At 47.9% G+C, this 16,584-nt stretch overlaps 1 protein-coding gene across 1 annotated transcript in view; it reads right to left on the bottom strand.

Moving 5' to 3' along the window:
• Positions 1–16,447: 16,447 nt before the first annotated feature.
• Positions 16,448–16,584, bottom strand: part of egln2 (egl-9 family hypoxia-inducible factor 2) — a 2,733-nt gene continuing 2,596 nt past the window's right edge. The window contains exon 4 of the mRNA XM_056612082.1: positions 16,448–16,584. This exon is cut by the window's right edge and continues 364 nt beyond it. The gene's annotated coding sequence lies outside the window, so the exon portion shown is untranslated.

Genomic DNA, 16,584 nt, shown 5'->3' on the forward strand with positions numbered 1-16,584 from the left:
CACAATGGCACGGGAATAGGCCCCGACAAGCTGATGCCCACGGCTGAATGAAATCCTTTGTAAGATATCAAAGTGCTTCGTCATTGTGACGAGGAAGGGAAGCAGATCTGCAGAGTCATGCTTCAACACCAAGTCCACCAGACCACAGAAGAAGAGGAGAGGCATGTTGGTCCTCCAGCAGCACAGAAGAAGAGGAGAGGCATGTTGGTCCTCCAGCAGCACAGAAGAAGAGGAGAGACATGTTGGTCCTCCAACACCACAGAAGAAGAGGAGACTCATGTTGGTCCTCCAACACAGAAGAAGAGGAGAGGACAGTTTAGGCCGAGGTGAAGGGTAAAGAACAACAATCGGTGGCCATCTTGTTTTTTGCAGAACCTCCTAAAACCAGCGGCAGGGATTGTGAATATATTATGGGATATGTGTCAGACGGAGAAATGTTTACCGATTAGTTTGTGTTTCTGCAGATGGTTCAACACAATTCACCATAACGGCCAACATCGTTCAGCTATTTATGTGAGCTTTGTCTTCTGCTAACCAGCCACAGTCACATGACCTCTGACCTGGTGAGGACCTTAAGAACTGAACGACATCAGATAAACCTAAAGAGCAGACCCAGTGTCTGTTCCCCTGGTGGGGCCCTTTCCCCCCGCTGTTATTAGAGCATGAAGGGACTGACAGGCCCCTAAGTCCTGTCTGATCTGTGGAGGCCCCCGGGGCCCCCAGGAAACCCTAACACGTTTACAGGCACTGCGTTACGGCACTGCTCCACCGCCTGGCCAGGAGGCCTCTGTCTGTCGGGCAGCCGACCTGTCAGCCTGTACACACACGCAAACACACACACACACACATGCACACACACCCAACCCCACACACACTCACAGACACTCAGAAGCCACCTGCACACACACACACACACACACACACACAAAGAAGCCACCTGCACACACACACACACAAAAAGAAGCATAACTGCCGAACCGCAGCTGAACGTTGTGGTTAACGACAACACAATCTGAAGCTCATCATCAGAGGGAGCCTCCATTTTGGCTCCATGCAGTTTCACCAACAGATGATGCTTTCATGAATATTTTATGTTAACAGGAGGAAAATATAAACAGCACATGAAGACGGCTTCTTGTTTCATTTATTTTACGGCTTACTTTCATTCATCTAATGCATTTTGAAAGTACAGAGGATTTTTACATGTAAACATTTGGCTATGCAGCACTCTGCTGTTGATTGAATTGTGTCTGATTAATAAAAAGTGACTGAGTTGCCAGTTGAAAAACAGTGGAGCAGTTGCCACCTGATCTCAGAGCAGTTTTGATTAATGGTCGGTGATTACAGGACAAAGAGCACTTAATGGCCTGACCAGTGAAAATAGCATGTGATACAAAAACATAACGATGTAACCATTAACCGATTACCAAGCCAACTCTGCTCTATTGACATACCTTTGTCATGTAGACAGCGCCATCAGCGCATGATGCTGTTAATCAATCATTCATTCATGCATCAGCCATTAAGGTGATGTCTACAATCTTTAGCGAGCACAAGAGAAGGAAGCCCTCCCAGCAGAACATGTTGTGAGAAAACGTTGTGGAAGGGGGCGAACACTTAATATAAACCTGAAGCACACTCAGAATGAACACCTCCTGGCCAAGATCCTTCCCTAGGTTTAGGACCATGCCTAATGGACGACATTGCATTCCCAGTCCCTGGGAGACTTCAGCACAGGCTGTCCTCACCTGCAGCATAGTCTTACAGCAGGCTGGCAGACAGTCAGGTCGGGCAGGTAGACAGACGGATGCCTTGCCATCATGGCAACAGCAGCCGGCATGCTGCCAGAGTATTACCCCCCCTGAGCAAGGCATTCTGAGGGTCTGAGACCAGCGGCAGGACTGACAAAGACAGAGGAGAAGGGAAAGGGCGAGAAACTCACAGAACGAGATCTTCCCACAAGATGTAGCCAGGGAACACATACACACACACACACACACAGGTCAGGGCAGCGCCGGCTAGAGGGGCTGTGATTGGCTGAGGCCGGCGTGCCCGCCTCTACACGCCCACCTGGTTACCCCGGGCGCTGGCCTCTGGAGTCATTCGATACGGCAGCATTCAGCCGCGCTGCTCCGCCCCTCCCTCCCCCTCCCCCATCCCCTCTCTCACCCCACAGCTCAACAATGCACTCACACATACAGACACACACATGTATGTCGTTTAGAGACAAACGCACATGCACCCGTGTGCCTGCACACACACACAGCATATAAATACACACAGGGACACGCATACACACACACACACACACAAATACATGTGGGCACGCATACACATACACACACAGCATATACATACACACAAGGATTTACATAATGCACATACAAACATACATACACACACAACACACACGTGTATACATGGACACACATACACACAGGCTCACACACCCGCCTCTTGTGTTTTGTAATCGCCGTCCGGTAGAACGGCCTCTCTTGCTAAATGCAGCGTCTCTGTTTCGCCATATGTTCCCCTGACGACGGACTCTGAGCGAGGAGCTGTAAATCAGAGGACTCGTTACCACGTCCTGGGACACGCTCCCATTCTGAGCCGCTGTGGTTCCAGTTGGCTATTCATATAGAAGCTGTATTTATGTCTAACATGTCGTAAGCTTCTTCAGGCCGTGGCTTCTTCTAAACCCTACCATTGAGGAGCCATTTCTCCATCTAGCTATTTCACGATAATATAATGACGTTCTCTCAAGGAACCACCAGTATGACGACGCCTGCTCTCCCAGTGGCCCCAGTAGGAGGCCACCGTCCGCATGGTGGGACCCATGAATCCAGATGTCAGGAGTCAGTTTGAAGCATTCATCTGATCCTCTGCAGCGGCTCTGGTGGTGGAACCCGGAGTCAGGAGATCACAGGAGGGGGTCTGGGGAGGAGCTGGGGGGGGAGGGCCTCACGGTACTGCTCCTGCTGTGTGGGCTCACACACGGTTCTAAAGTGTTCTGCTGTCTGGAAAACAGCCTGATTTTAAAAGTTCTGCTGTGTCCTGCACTTAACTGGTTCTAAAGGGTTCTGTGTCCTGCTCTTAGCCGGTTCTAAAGGGTTCTGTGTCCTGCAGCCAGAGTTGCTGTATCTGTGATTTACTTAGAAAAATGATTCATGATGATTCATCTCCACATATCCTCCTTCACTCCAAACACACCGTCCTCTTCCTGTAGACGGTCAGCTGTCGCACGTTCCTCTCTGCCCCGGAGCTCTCCACTAACGGGCTGACACTGTGATGCTAACCCTGTAATCCCTCTACAGTAGCTGCTAATGCCTCCTGGCCCACACTACTGCCCCACACTACTGCCCCGTCTGTCAGCTGCACCCCAGTACCACCACCACCACCGGCTCCCAGTCCCAGTACCACCACCACCACCAGCACCACCGCCCCTCAGTACCACCACCACCCAGTACCAGCACCACCATCTGAGAGCTGCCTCCCAGTACCACCACCACCATCTGAGAGCTGCCTCCCAGTACCACCACCACCATCTGAGAGCTGCCTCCCAGTACCACCACTCTCTCTCTCTCTCTCTCTCTCTCTGGAAATGTAAAATCATGTATTAAGTTCAGGAGGATGAGGTCTGCCTTTTCATTGGCTGGTTCATGAGCAGACTTTAACAGGGGTGGGCGGGGCTTGTGAAGGTAAAGGGGTTCAGGAGCACAGAGAGGAGAGCCTGAGAGAGGTCAGGGCTGGAGACGGGCTGTCTGAAGGCCCCTGGGCCGCCGGCCCCCGGCAGATACACACACACCTTAAATCAGGGGTCTCAAACTCGCGGCCCGCGGGCCAATTGTGGCCCGCCGGACGAGATTTTGTGGCCCCCTACATGACAAAGTTTAGTAACTTATTAAATTTAATTTTTGTTTTGTTTTTTGGCTGAGTCGCTGCGCTTGCCCAGCGGCCTAATTTATAAAGCTTGCTGCGCACGAAAACCTTTCATAAGACGGAGGTGAAATGTACGTAGGCCAATGGTATGGCTTATCCCAAGTGTGTGTGGGCTAGAGATACGCCCTTCTCTCCTGTGTGACTCCTCTGATGTATTTCGAACTTACTGAAGGATCTGAAAGTAACCGCTTAGCAACCGAGTTCCTCAAGTTCACGAGCTTCATATCCCTGAGCATGAAATGTGCGTCAGTTTTTCTCACTGCAAACGTTGGTAGGCTATTTATAGAAAATGTCTATCTTTTGACATGTTTGATTGCATTTTATAACTGCATTGGCCTGGATACGTCGGTAGGTGTGTGTGTGTGTGTGTATCTGTGTCTTCCTGTATGTCCAGTGGGAGAGGAAATATCGACGTGTGAAAGAGTGTTTTGTATCAAGTTGAGGCCGACACATATTAATTGAAAAGCATATATCATGAGAATAGATAAAATCATGTAATACATTTAGGAAATTATTACATGCATCTCTTCTCAAAAATATTCGACCCTGGAAGTTTAAACGACTCAGTTTCTCTGCCGCAATCATCTGCGCGTCTAGTGCTTTTTTTATTTTTCGTGTTAAAATTATGAACAGATGAAGAGCAGCAGTGATCAGGAGGTGTAGGCAAGAAAAGCCATATGTTCAGAAGGACAGTTCATGTTCTGAAGAAGGTTCATGTTTTAAAGAGCCGATTATGTTCAAAAGAGCCATTCATGTTCAAAAAAGCATTCATGTTGCAGAACTGTTAATAGAAAAGCTTGAGAAGACTGGATATTTGTACTTTTTTGTGGAATACTTGATGCGGCCCAGCCTCACTCAGACTCCACCTCCAGCGGCCCCCAGGTAAATTGAGTTTGAGACCCCTGCCTTAAATGATGGGTTCTAGACTCTGCATAGCCTCCCCCTTACCCCCCTTACGCACTTACTGTATGTTGTACGTCCCGGATTTTAAAAATAGTAATTAGCATTGTGTAGCATCTTATCCTACCTGTCTTGGTTGAATACGGGGAATGGGTTAACCTGGTGATTGTAAGTGTTGGCACTCTGTTGTATGAACATCCTTAAACGTAGCAAGACTTAGAGGGCTCATGTCCACCGAAGTCTTACAAAAACGTGTACATCATTACTGCAATGATCTCCTTACAGGTCTCCCAAAAATAACTCAACTACAGCTTGTTCAGAATGCTGCGGCTAACCTATAAATCCCTATATGGTTTTGGGCCAACATTTTTAACTGATATGCTTCCACTACATAAGCCTTCTAGATCACTAAGATCTTCTGAGACAAATCCGATAACTATCCCCAGAGTAAACACGAAACATGGGAAACAGGATTTAGTTAATATACACAATAGCTGAAATAAACTCCCTGAGGATTTAAGACTTTCCCCAACTCTGACCACTTTTAAAACAATTGAATACTTTTATGTTTGCTTTGCTTTCTGCTAAATCTTAAATACGTTGTAGGTACGCTTTTTTAACTTTGCCTTTATTTTCTATTTTAATACTAAAATGCTTTTTTTTTTTACTTTCCCTTTATTTTCTATTTTTACCAGAGAGATACATGATCTGATATCAGAAAGACTGTTTAAAGGATAAGGGTGTGAGACCCATGTTCTGTCTGGGTTATAGTCCTAGAATCCGGGTCGGAGTCCCAGATAAACGACCTAGTTCCTTTAGGTTGGGTTGGAGTCCCGACGTGGGTACCAGAGAGACTGTTGATCTGATCTTAAATATATTGCACTTTCTATTTTTTTTTAACTTTGCCTTTATTTTCGATTTTTTTTTATTTAATTTTTTTACTTTTCTATTATTAAATGTTTTTGTATGACAATGTTTATATGTGAAGCACTTTGAGTCTGCCTCGTGTATGAATAGTGCTAGATAAATAAAGTTGCCTTGCCTTGCCTTACTGAACCAAGAGCGATATATTGTTGTTTCTCTTTCATCTGACAAGTGTCTTATTGTAAGTCCCTTTGGAAAAAGCAACATTGAGTATCAATGTTGAGTGCCTTTTCTAAATGGTGATATGAAAAGCGTTCCTCATCTTTCTTATCGGCTCAATTCCTTTAACATGTTGGTGGACAGAACACTGCATCAGAGCGGAGGGAACGAGAAGGAGAGCGGACCTTGACCTGCTGTAGGACTGACCCTTCAGCCTGCAGGGCCTGGAGCGTCTTTAGTCACAGCCAGGAGACGCTGTGACTAAAGACTAACCCCACACCCCCTCTACACCCCCCCCCTCTATACCCAACACCCCCCTCTACACCCCCTCTCTAACCCCACGACCCCTCTGTACCCAACACCCCCTATACACCCCCCTCTCTACCCCACCCCCCCCCTCTATACCCCCTCTCTACACCCCTCTATACCCCCCTCTACCCCTCTATACCCCCCTCTATACCCCCTCTCTACACCCCTCTCTACCCCACCCCCCCCCTCTATACCCCCTCTCTACACCCCTCTATACCCCCCTCTACCCCCCTCTATACCCCCTCTCTACACCCCTCTCTACCCCACCCACCCTTCTATACCCCCTCTCTACCCCCCTCTATACCCCCCTCTATACCCCCTCTCTACACCCCTCTCTACCCCACCCACCCTTCTATACCCCCTCTATACCCCCTCTCTACACCCCTCTATACCCCCCTCTACCCCCCTCTATACCCCCTCTCTACACCCCTCTCTACCCCACCCCCCCTTCTATACCCCCTCTCTACACCCCTCTATACCCCCCTCTATACCCCCTCTCTACACCCCTCTCTACCCCACCCACCCTTCTATACCCCCTCTCTACCCCCCTCTACACCCCCCTCTAATATTACATGGATGTGTTAAGTCACAATGGAGCAACTAAATGGACATAAAAAAATAATTCAGACCTGTCTGACCAATAAAGCATATTATACCATGGTCTTGGGGAATACTCGATTCTGATTGGATGCAGGGTGTCCATTAATCCCTGATATATGGACCCCTACTAAGTAGTTCCAGTCAAATTGTCTGTTCACCGTTCTAAATTAATGCGCTAGCTGGTGTATCAGCCAGTCTCTAAAACACACCGCAACAAACTAACAACAATGGCGACTGTAACACAGATGCTGCAAGAAGTACTCTTCCCCTCTAAACTTACTGATACTTTGTATCACATTAGAGATCATCTCACGTCCAGTTCGCTGTTCAACTTGCTGCTTCATGCAGCTGTTCAACAGCTGTTGAACAGCTGCATGAACAGAAACGTTACCCACGGCTGATCATTTGTTCGTGAACATCTTGATATTGATTTGGGGACAAGGGCATGGCTGGTAGCTAACTAGACTTCTTGTTACAGTTTTTATCGATTGTGTATACATACAAATGTCCATCCAAAAATGGAACTATGCACACATTTCTGAAAACTTGAAGCTCATCTATCAACTATAAGACTCAAGACTGAGCACAATTCCTCTGTTTCCACATTTTTGCTAAACTCTATGCACATATCTCATCATTTAGCACACTTGGTTCACCTGGATCACACTGGCCTTCAAAAAACGCCACAACTAATTACCAATAAGTCTAACTCACTTCTTCTCACCTGTTCAAACTCAACTGGCAAAACATTTCAGTCATGTGTCAGAGCATAAAAGAGGACTCTGTGAGCTCTACTGTGTTGTAGACATGGTCCTTTGGCCTGATCAGGTTTGGAGGTGGGATACATACTGATTTACATGTAGATCTGTTTCACCTCATTTATATTCTTATTTTTTGTTGGCCTACGAAAAGCTTTTTATGCAGTCAGTTCAGCTGAACATTTTACTGCAGTAAAAATGAAAAAAAATGCTTTGTTACCTTTCTCTTGTGCTTGCACTGATTTCATCATTGCATCCCCCTAAAGCTATTTCTAAACAATTTTATACATTGGAATATGTAACATGGCCTCATAAAGCCAAAACATAGGTAAATAGTATTTTGTTGGAAGTGTTTTCACACCATGTTCAATTGATGCTCTCTAAGAGATATTCATTTGATAGCTGTGATTACTGTTTGGTGGAAAAAAACAGTTATGAGAAGAATTTGTGTAGTTTTGACCAAATTATTAACTCTTCTCAGGTTTGTGTTTAGAGTTTTGAGCAATTGAGCTATAGTCTCAGAAAACGTGTTTAAACTATTGAGAAAAATTGTAAACATACTCTCAAATTATATTTACTGTTTGTCTGCTTGTCAGCCGTTTGCCAACCGTACGCAGTGTTAGGGAGGGACCAGATCCTCCCTCTTGGCTCCAGACTCCTCACTCTGGTTTCAGATGAATACAGGCTCTGAGCCTCCCGACGGTTCTCTTGCGGACCGTCGTTCTCCTGCAGTCCTTCGTTCCACTCTCTCAGCCAGCCTCTTCCTCGTGTCATGAGGCACACACAAACACTCATGCATACACATACACCACACAAACACAAACAGACACAAGCACAAGCAATATGCACACACAAACAGACACACTCACACACAGGCATATACAAGTAAGCACACACATACACAGACGCATACACACACAAAGGCACAAGCAAGTACGCACACACACACACACAAACAGACAAATACTCACACACACACAAGCTCATGCAAGAATGCACACACACACAAAAACGCAACCAGACACACGCACACATGCACACGCAAGCAAGCACATACACACAAACAGGCACACACACATGCAAGCACACACGTACACACATGCTCACACACACACACACACACACAAACACCCTGGCCTGTAGTCACTGAAGCCGGTGTTGTGGTGATTCTGCTTGGAGGAGGAGAGGCTATTGATCGACCCAAGACGTACCTCACACCCCAGGGGACCGGTCATACACCGGTCCCCACCCCCCCTCGATATTCTCCCCCATCCTGAGCAGGCCTATCGCCATGGCAACTACTGACATGACCGTAGCTTGAAGGACACACATTGCTCAGCCTATTTACCTACGTACGTACCTACGTATGTATGTAGTATGTACAGTACGTACTGTATGTGTATATGTAGCCTATATATATCTTGACATTGTCTTGGGTTCTCCTCTGACACAAAAGGGGAACGACTGCACTGCTGCACTATGTTATGACGGTTATACAAAATAGAACTATACTGTTCTCCACTACAAACCTAACGTTCAGAGTTTATTTAACAAAATGGAGAGAAAAAGAGCAAGAGAGAGAGAGCGAGAGAGAGAGAGCGAGAGAGATACGGAGCGCAACACAATTTGAGGCTCATAAAAGACGTTTAATGTGAAAGCACGTCTGGAGGAAAGAGCAGGCCAATTTAAAAGCACTAGATGAGCCCACCAGAACCGCCCCCCAGAACCGGAGCAGGGGATCGGGTTTTCATTACAGGGAGACGACTGCCAGACGGCCAATTTCCCGATGCGCCGTGTGGGGGGACATTATAGTTCTGATTTAGAGGCAGCAAACAATAAATAAAGGAATGCTGCTTCATTTAAACTAAATCCCAGTCTCGCATACATAATAACCCTGGTACATGTACAAACAGCATGTGTGTGCGTGCGTGCGTGCGTGCGTGCGTGTGTGTGTGTGTGTGTGTGTGTGTGTGTGTGTGTGTGTGTGTGTGTGTGTGTGTGTGTGTGTGTGTGTGTGTGTGTGTGTGCGTGCGTGCGTGCGTGCGTGCGTGCGTGCGTGCGTGTGTGAGTGAGTGTGTCTGTCTAAGTGTAAGTGTGTGTTTGTGTGCATGTGCAAGAGAGTGTGTGTGTGTGTGCGTGTGTGTGTTTGTGGTGGAGAGAGGTAGCGGTCGAGTGAGAGAGAACGAGAGCGAGATCCATCGTCAGAGCGGCTGCATGCCTTGATCTTCAGATAAACGTTATTCTACAAGCCGATTATTGCACTGAGGCTGGCCTGCTGCAAGGGATTGTAGCTGATCTATTCTGCCCTCTGCTGGTTGGAGGCAGAAGTCATGGTAAACTTAGCGATGACAGGAATTTCCAAGTTATGCTATTTTCCATGCGGGCTTCGAACCAGAGACTTGCATTTATCAGTGTTGAATTTCAGTTCAGTTTCAGCCCTTAGGCTCATAACGGTCAATGATCCTAGTCACAGGAGACTTGTGGAAACATGAATTAAGTGAATTAATCACAATAGGCTTATTACATAACACAATATTTAAAACACACATCAGCAGCGATTCAAAGTGCCAAGATTGCAGAAGGAAAGTGTCTTCATTAGTGTCTTGTGTGGTCTCAGAGTCTAGAGTCTGACGTTCTGAGCGCTGTGAACAGGTTCAACCAGACTCCAACATGGCTTGCCTGGAGTCTTTTATGATGTGTTGTGCTTTTCCAGGCATCGTTTGAGGTAGAATATGCCCCTGGTTGTTAGAAACCGCCCCTTGTTGTTAGAACCTCGCCGCGGGCTGTGGAGAGACCAGCGTGTCTTTAGCGCCCTCTAGAGGACACTGCACGCACAAAAAGAGACACCCCATCAGCCGGCGTTTGTAAACACAGGAGGTCATTTTTCATGTCTCTCCACTTGAGAAGCCAGTGCTGCGTCACCTGATGGAGGTTCCTCGATTAGTTCTTCATTCAGGCTGCTGAGTAAAGCAGAGGTTAACTACAGCAGCAGCTATGGGTCTGAATCTGCCACAAGGAGCTGTAGCTCATGACTGCAGACTCGTGTCCCCATATGCATATCAGGGGGAACCCACGAGGTCCCCACGCCAAGGTGGGAACCCCTGCTTTGAAGTGTGTAAAGAGACTGGCTCAGAGCAGGACTCCATCTTGGCCCCGGTCCTGGAGAGCCGGTGGACTCCATCTTGGCCCCGGTCATAGAGAGCCGTTGGACTCCATCTTGGCCCCGGTCCTAGAGAGCCGGTGGACTCCATCTTGGCCCCGGTCCTTGTGAGCCGGTGGACTCCATCTTGGCCCCGGTCCTAGAGAGCCGTTGGAATCCATCTTGGCCCCGGTCCTAGAGAGCCGTGGGACTCCATCTTGGCCCCGGTAATAGAGAGCCGTTGGACTCCATCTTGGCCCCGGTCCTAGAGAGCCGGTGGACTCCATCTTGGCCTCGGTCATAGAGAGCCGTTGGACTCCATCTTGGCCCCGGTCCTAGAGAGCCGTTGGACTCCATCTTGGCCCCGGTCCTAGAGAGCCGGTGGACTCCATCTTGGCCCCAGTCATAGAGAGCCGTTGGACTCCATCTTGGCCCCGGTCTTACAGCTGGCAAAGTTGGATTCCTCAGGTTGTCATGTAGTGCTTATCACATCATTATTTCTATTTGGACGGTGTTTACTTGTTTATAACGTAAGGCTCATGTCAGGTGTACAATGTGAGGCAGGTAAAACAAAGGGCTGAAGGCCCAGTTTAGGGACTAACCCTAACCTAACCCTATGAGTTAACTGTTAAAGTTATGCGGTATAATGTCACACGGGACGAATGATTGAACTGAACGTGTACGTCAGTAAGGCGAAGGTCCTTCGATTCTTTTTATTTGTCAGCTGAGGTGAAACCATAAAGAGATTGGCTATTTGAAGCTTTCCAAGTCGCCACCGGGCCAATCACATCCAACACGGGGCGGGCATAACTATGGCTGTACAGAGGAGAAGCCAATGGGAGCGCTGCTGAGGTCTTTTCATAAAAAGCCAAGATGGATTGATCAATTGATTGGTTGTAGGTCTATCCAATGACGTGCAGAGTATTCTGGTTGCCGTTGGTAACCGTGGATCTCCAACATGGAGCCAGAGGTTCCAGACGGTTTGACGTTCGGCGATGACACACCTCCAGAGAGGAGCTCCGAGGCAGAGACGCTGACCCTGTGTTCTCATACGGCGGCTAGACAGTCTGCTACTCATGTAACCATGGAAACAGGAAATTTACCAAGGAGAACCCCCCCCCCCCCCTCAGACATTTGTGATGTCACAGTAAAGTAGAATGTGACAGGACTCATGACGGTGCCCTCGCTGCTCCGTCAGCCGGTGTATCGGGCCATGAACTCATGCTCAGCACCAGTGTGCTCTCCCAGAGCTCCCAGTCCTTCCTCCAGTGTGCTCTCCCAGAGCTCCCAGTCCTTCCACCAGTGTGCTCTCCCAGAGCTCCCAGTCCTTCCACCAGTGTGCTCTCCCAGAGCTCCCAGTCCTTCCACCAGTGTGCTCTCCCAGAGCTCCCAGTCCTTCCACCAGTGTGCTCTCCCAGAGCTCCCAGTCCTTCCACCAGTGTGCTCTCCCAGAGCTCCCCGTCCTCAGCTCTGGCCGCGCTCCAGTAGCGTGCGAGCGCAGGAGGAAGTATCTGTGCAGACTTGTTCCACACCAGAAGTGGGCGGCACTAGGAGTAGAGATTACAAAGAGCATTGTCCTGGCTGTTTGTCTGACCCTTTCCTGGCTGTTTGTCCTGGCTGTTTATCTGACCCTGTCCTGGCTGTTTGTCCTGGCTGTTCGTCTGACCCTGTCCTGGCTGTTTGTCTGACCCTGTCCTGGCTGTTTGTCCTGGCTGTTTGTCTGACCCTGCCCTGGCTGTTTGTCTGACCCTGCCCTGGCTGTTTGTCTGACCCTGTCCTGGCTGTTTGTCCTGGCTGTTTGTCTGACCCTGTCCTGGCTGTTTGTCCTGGCTGTTTGTCTGACCCTGTCCTGGCTGTTTGTCTGACCCTTTCCTGGCTGTTTGTCTGACCCTGTCCTGGCTGTTTGTCCTGGCTGTTTGTCTGACCCTGTCCTGGCTGTTTGTCTGACCCTTTCCTGGCTGTTTGTCTGACCCTGTCCTGGCTGTTTGTCTGACCCTGTCCTGGCTGTTTGTCTGACCCTGTCCTGGCTGTTTGTCCTGGCTGTTTGTCTGACCCTGTCCTGGCTGTTTGTCCTGGCTGTTTGTCTGACCCTGTCCTGGCTGTTTGTCCTGGCTGTTTGTCCGACCCTGTTCCCCTAGCGCGTGAGCAGAGAGCTCAGCCACCAGCGGTCCAGCGGCCTTCATAGCAGCGTACCTCCAGAGGATTCACCAACGTACCTTCTGCGACCTCATCAGTGGCGTTTCCTCATGTAAAAAACAGGTGGGGCTAGGCTAATATTTTTTATTCTTTTAAATGACGAACCAGTGTTCGTGACGTCACATCTGACCTGTGAAGGGCAGTCATACGCCAAAGAGCGTCTAAACTGCCGAAATCTTTCAACAAAAACGGTAGACCTTCACTTTTGTTAGTGTTTCTACTAGCTTTTCAGGCATACAGACATCCATCCAAACAAATTACGGGGCATTTTAATTTAGTTTGAAATTCATTTTTGGAAAAAGTTACAGCCCTAATAAATTACAAATAAAAATGGTAATTTTCATAAAAAGCAAAAGTATTTCAAAATAGAGATTGAGCTTCCTTCATTGGTCTTATTTACGTGTCAGTGTTCCACCATGCTGTTTGTAGCCCTGGCTTGGTGTTTCCCATTCTCTATTCAGCCCTCCACCCACAAGGACCTGCCAGGACAGCAGGCAGGTCCTGGGGCCATCACAACCATTACAAATAAAAATATACTTTAACACTATTAAGTATGCTGGGCTTTGAGTGACTGTTCTCCATGTATCAGATATATATATATAATTAATAAAGTACATTAGTGCAGCTTTTAATCTCTCATTGCTGACATCAAAACATTGCAACAATGAAAGTATCGTTTTTAAAAGTTTTTTAACTTTAAACTAAGCTTCCCTAAACCTCAGAATAAAATGATACTACTGCAAACAGCTGTAATAGCTAGGCCTACTATAAGAACCCAATATCATTTTACCATGTAGTACACCTCCCATAGGCCTAAGCTGTGTCCTGGAGGAGAAATCAAAGATAATAGCTGTGAAAGAAAAGATTCAGAATGGACTGTCTTGGTTTAAAGGCCACTCGCCACCACGACAAGGTGCAGGACAGGAGTGGGAACAGTATATAAGACTGGAAAAACATAAATAGACTGAAGAGCACAAGACATAAGGCGTTATACCTCTAATTTTTCCTCCAGACTAAGGGTTTCAATCTGTGCTCCAAAAGATGATCTACCTCATTCATGTTGTCTACTCGTTTTCGTTTGTGTGGCTCCGGCATGTTTGGTAGCAAAGTTATCCTTCTCCTTCTCTTCTACGCTACCGGACTTCTTGCGCGCGGCACGTGAGGTGAGGTGGGAGGTCACTCGAGTCATGACTCATCACGCAAACACACTACAGCCAATGAACGGTGAAAAAGGAAATTACGCTGTAGTGGAACGAACCATATATTTCCATGGCGGTCCCGTTGGGGCTAGCACCAGAAGTAAAATAATCTCCGTCCACTTCAACTGACTTCAATAGAGAAACCATCTGAGCATGCGCATTTCCATTTTTCAAGTCCAATACACATCACATTGGGCTGGTGGGGCTCGAGCCCCTCTTGCCCCTCCAGACGAACTCAGTCTGAAGAAGCAAGCTAGGGTAGACTAAAAATGAACTAAAAGCGCTGAACTTATTATTTTACAGTACTTTCTGGGGAGATTTAAAAAAATATTATCTATATATATATATATAGAATTATTTTATAGATAATTTCTTTTTTTTCTTTTTTTTCTTGCCCCTAATGCCCAGTCGCCACTGGGCCTCATGTTGACGGCTGTCAACTCCTCTCGCCTCGTGCCCACTGCACCGTCAGTCAAAGGACTGGGAAGGCGTGGCTGACGGATGGGGGAGGTTTCCAGGGTCGTCAGAGCCCGAGTAGTGTCACAGTGGTTAAATTTGCATACGTGATCTAATTGGATGACGGATCCATCGCTGCCGAAAAAGTTGAAAATCGTACAACTTTTTGACGGAGCCTTCAGCGTACGGATCCACAATGCATTGCGCGTCCGTCCCCATTCAAAGTCAATGGGGATCAGTCAACGGACAGAGGCAGTGGGCACGAGGCGTGAGGCGTCACGCCTCGTGCCCACTGCCTCCGTCCGTTGACTGATGCCGCCACTAATGCTGCTCTCCATTTGGATTTACGAAGTGGTAAAGTCGCAAATCTCCCAGCTTTCTTGCGGCATTTCACTGAGGCACGCCCCCTTTTGGTCGTAGTATCTCGTCGCTTTCAAAGTAGAGCGAGCAGAGCTGTACAACTCGCAAAGAAGATGGCTGCGCCCATAGTTAATGGGGGATGAGATGTATTTTCTTTCTTTTTGTACCACGTTGGTGGTTTTAATGTCGTTTTTAAAACCTCATACACACTTGATTTCATTGCTGCTTTAATCCGGTCACCAATATATGCATTGCACGGTCTTGCTTTGCGTGCAATTCAATGTAAAGTTTTGTTTTGAAGCTGGTTTGCTAAAGAGGCTATGTTACTAATGATGACTAGCCTGCTACTACTCCCCCTCGTGGCTCGACAGAAACACAAATGGCAAACTGGAAGGCTGGAGCAAGGGAAATATGTCACGTTCTCGCTGAAGCTGGTCGTTCGTACCAGTGTACCATCCAAATGGATAGCAGCATAAGCTCGCCCATCCGTCAGCCACGCCTTCCGACGTCCTTTGACTGACGGTGCAGTGGGCACGAGGCGGTACTCTGATGCAGTCATCGCCCTGTGGAGCTGCTGAAGCAGGAGGTCAGGGTTGGGAGGGGAGAGAACACACAAGGACGCTTCATGTACACAACAAACATGTTTAATAAAATACTGCAAAATCCTGAAAAATTAAGCAAACTATTTATTTGTTGTCACGTTTCTATTGCATCTGAATCATAGAAGCCACATATTAAATGCATTAGATTCGAGTTTAATTCTTTTCATTCATAACAAAGGTCAAACAATAAAGTGCTTTCTTTTCACAATAGTCTTCTTCACACACACCAAATCAAACGCAACGCAGTAGTTGTAGTTTTGCACTGCGGCTCACATCCAGTGCAGGTCTCTCTGTGTCTCTGTGTGCTTCAAGTGCTGTGAATCCGAGGACATGAATCCGAGGACATGAAAGTGTTAAGCTCCATTTGATACTCATCTGGTATTTACAAAAATTGGTTGTGCAACATCTGTCCCAGTTTTTAAGAAAGTAAGAGTAATCAAAGTTTAAGTCTCTCTCTCTCTCTCTCTCTCACATACCCCCCCCCACACACACACACACACACACACACACACACACACACACACACACACACACACACACACACACACACACACACACACACACACACACACACACACACACACACACACACACACACACACAGTTGATCATAATCTAATAACTCAACCCAGAGATTAAACTGTCAGAGTTCTGACGCCTCTGCCTCACATTCTGTTAGACCCACTGCCGCTCAAAGGGTTCCCTGGCGAGAGGAGAGCGAGAGGAGAGCGAGAGGAGAGCGAGAGGAGAGCGAGAGGAGAGCGAGAGGAGAGCGAGAGGAGAGCGAGAGGAGAGGAGAGCGAGAGCGAGAGGAGAGGAGAGCGAGAGGAGAGCGAGAGGAGAGCGAGAGGAGAGCGAGAGCGAGAGGAGAGCGAGAGGAGAGGAGAGCGAGAGGAGAGCGAGAGGAGAGCGAGAGGAGAGCGAGAGGAGAGCGAGAGGAGAGCGAGAGGAGAGCGAGAGGAGAGCGAGAGGAGAGGAGAGCGAGAGGAGAGCGAGAGGAGAGCGAGAGGAGAGCGAGAGGAGAGGAGAGCGAGAGGAGAGCG

Source organism: Gadus chalcogrammus, chromosome 16 (assembly GCF_026213295.1).
Source record: "Gadus chalcogrammus isolate NIFS_2021 chromosome 16, NIFS_Gcha_1.0, whole genome shotgun sequence".
NCBI lineage: Eukaryota > Metazoa > Chordata > Actinopteri > Gadiformes > Gadidae > Gadus > Gadus chalcogrammus.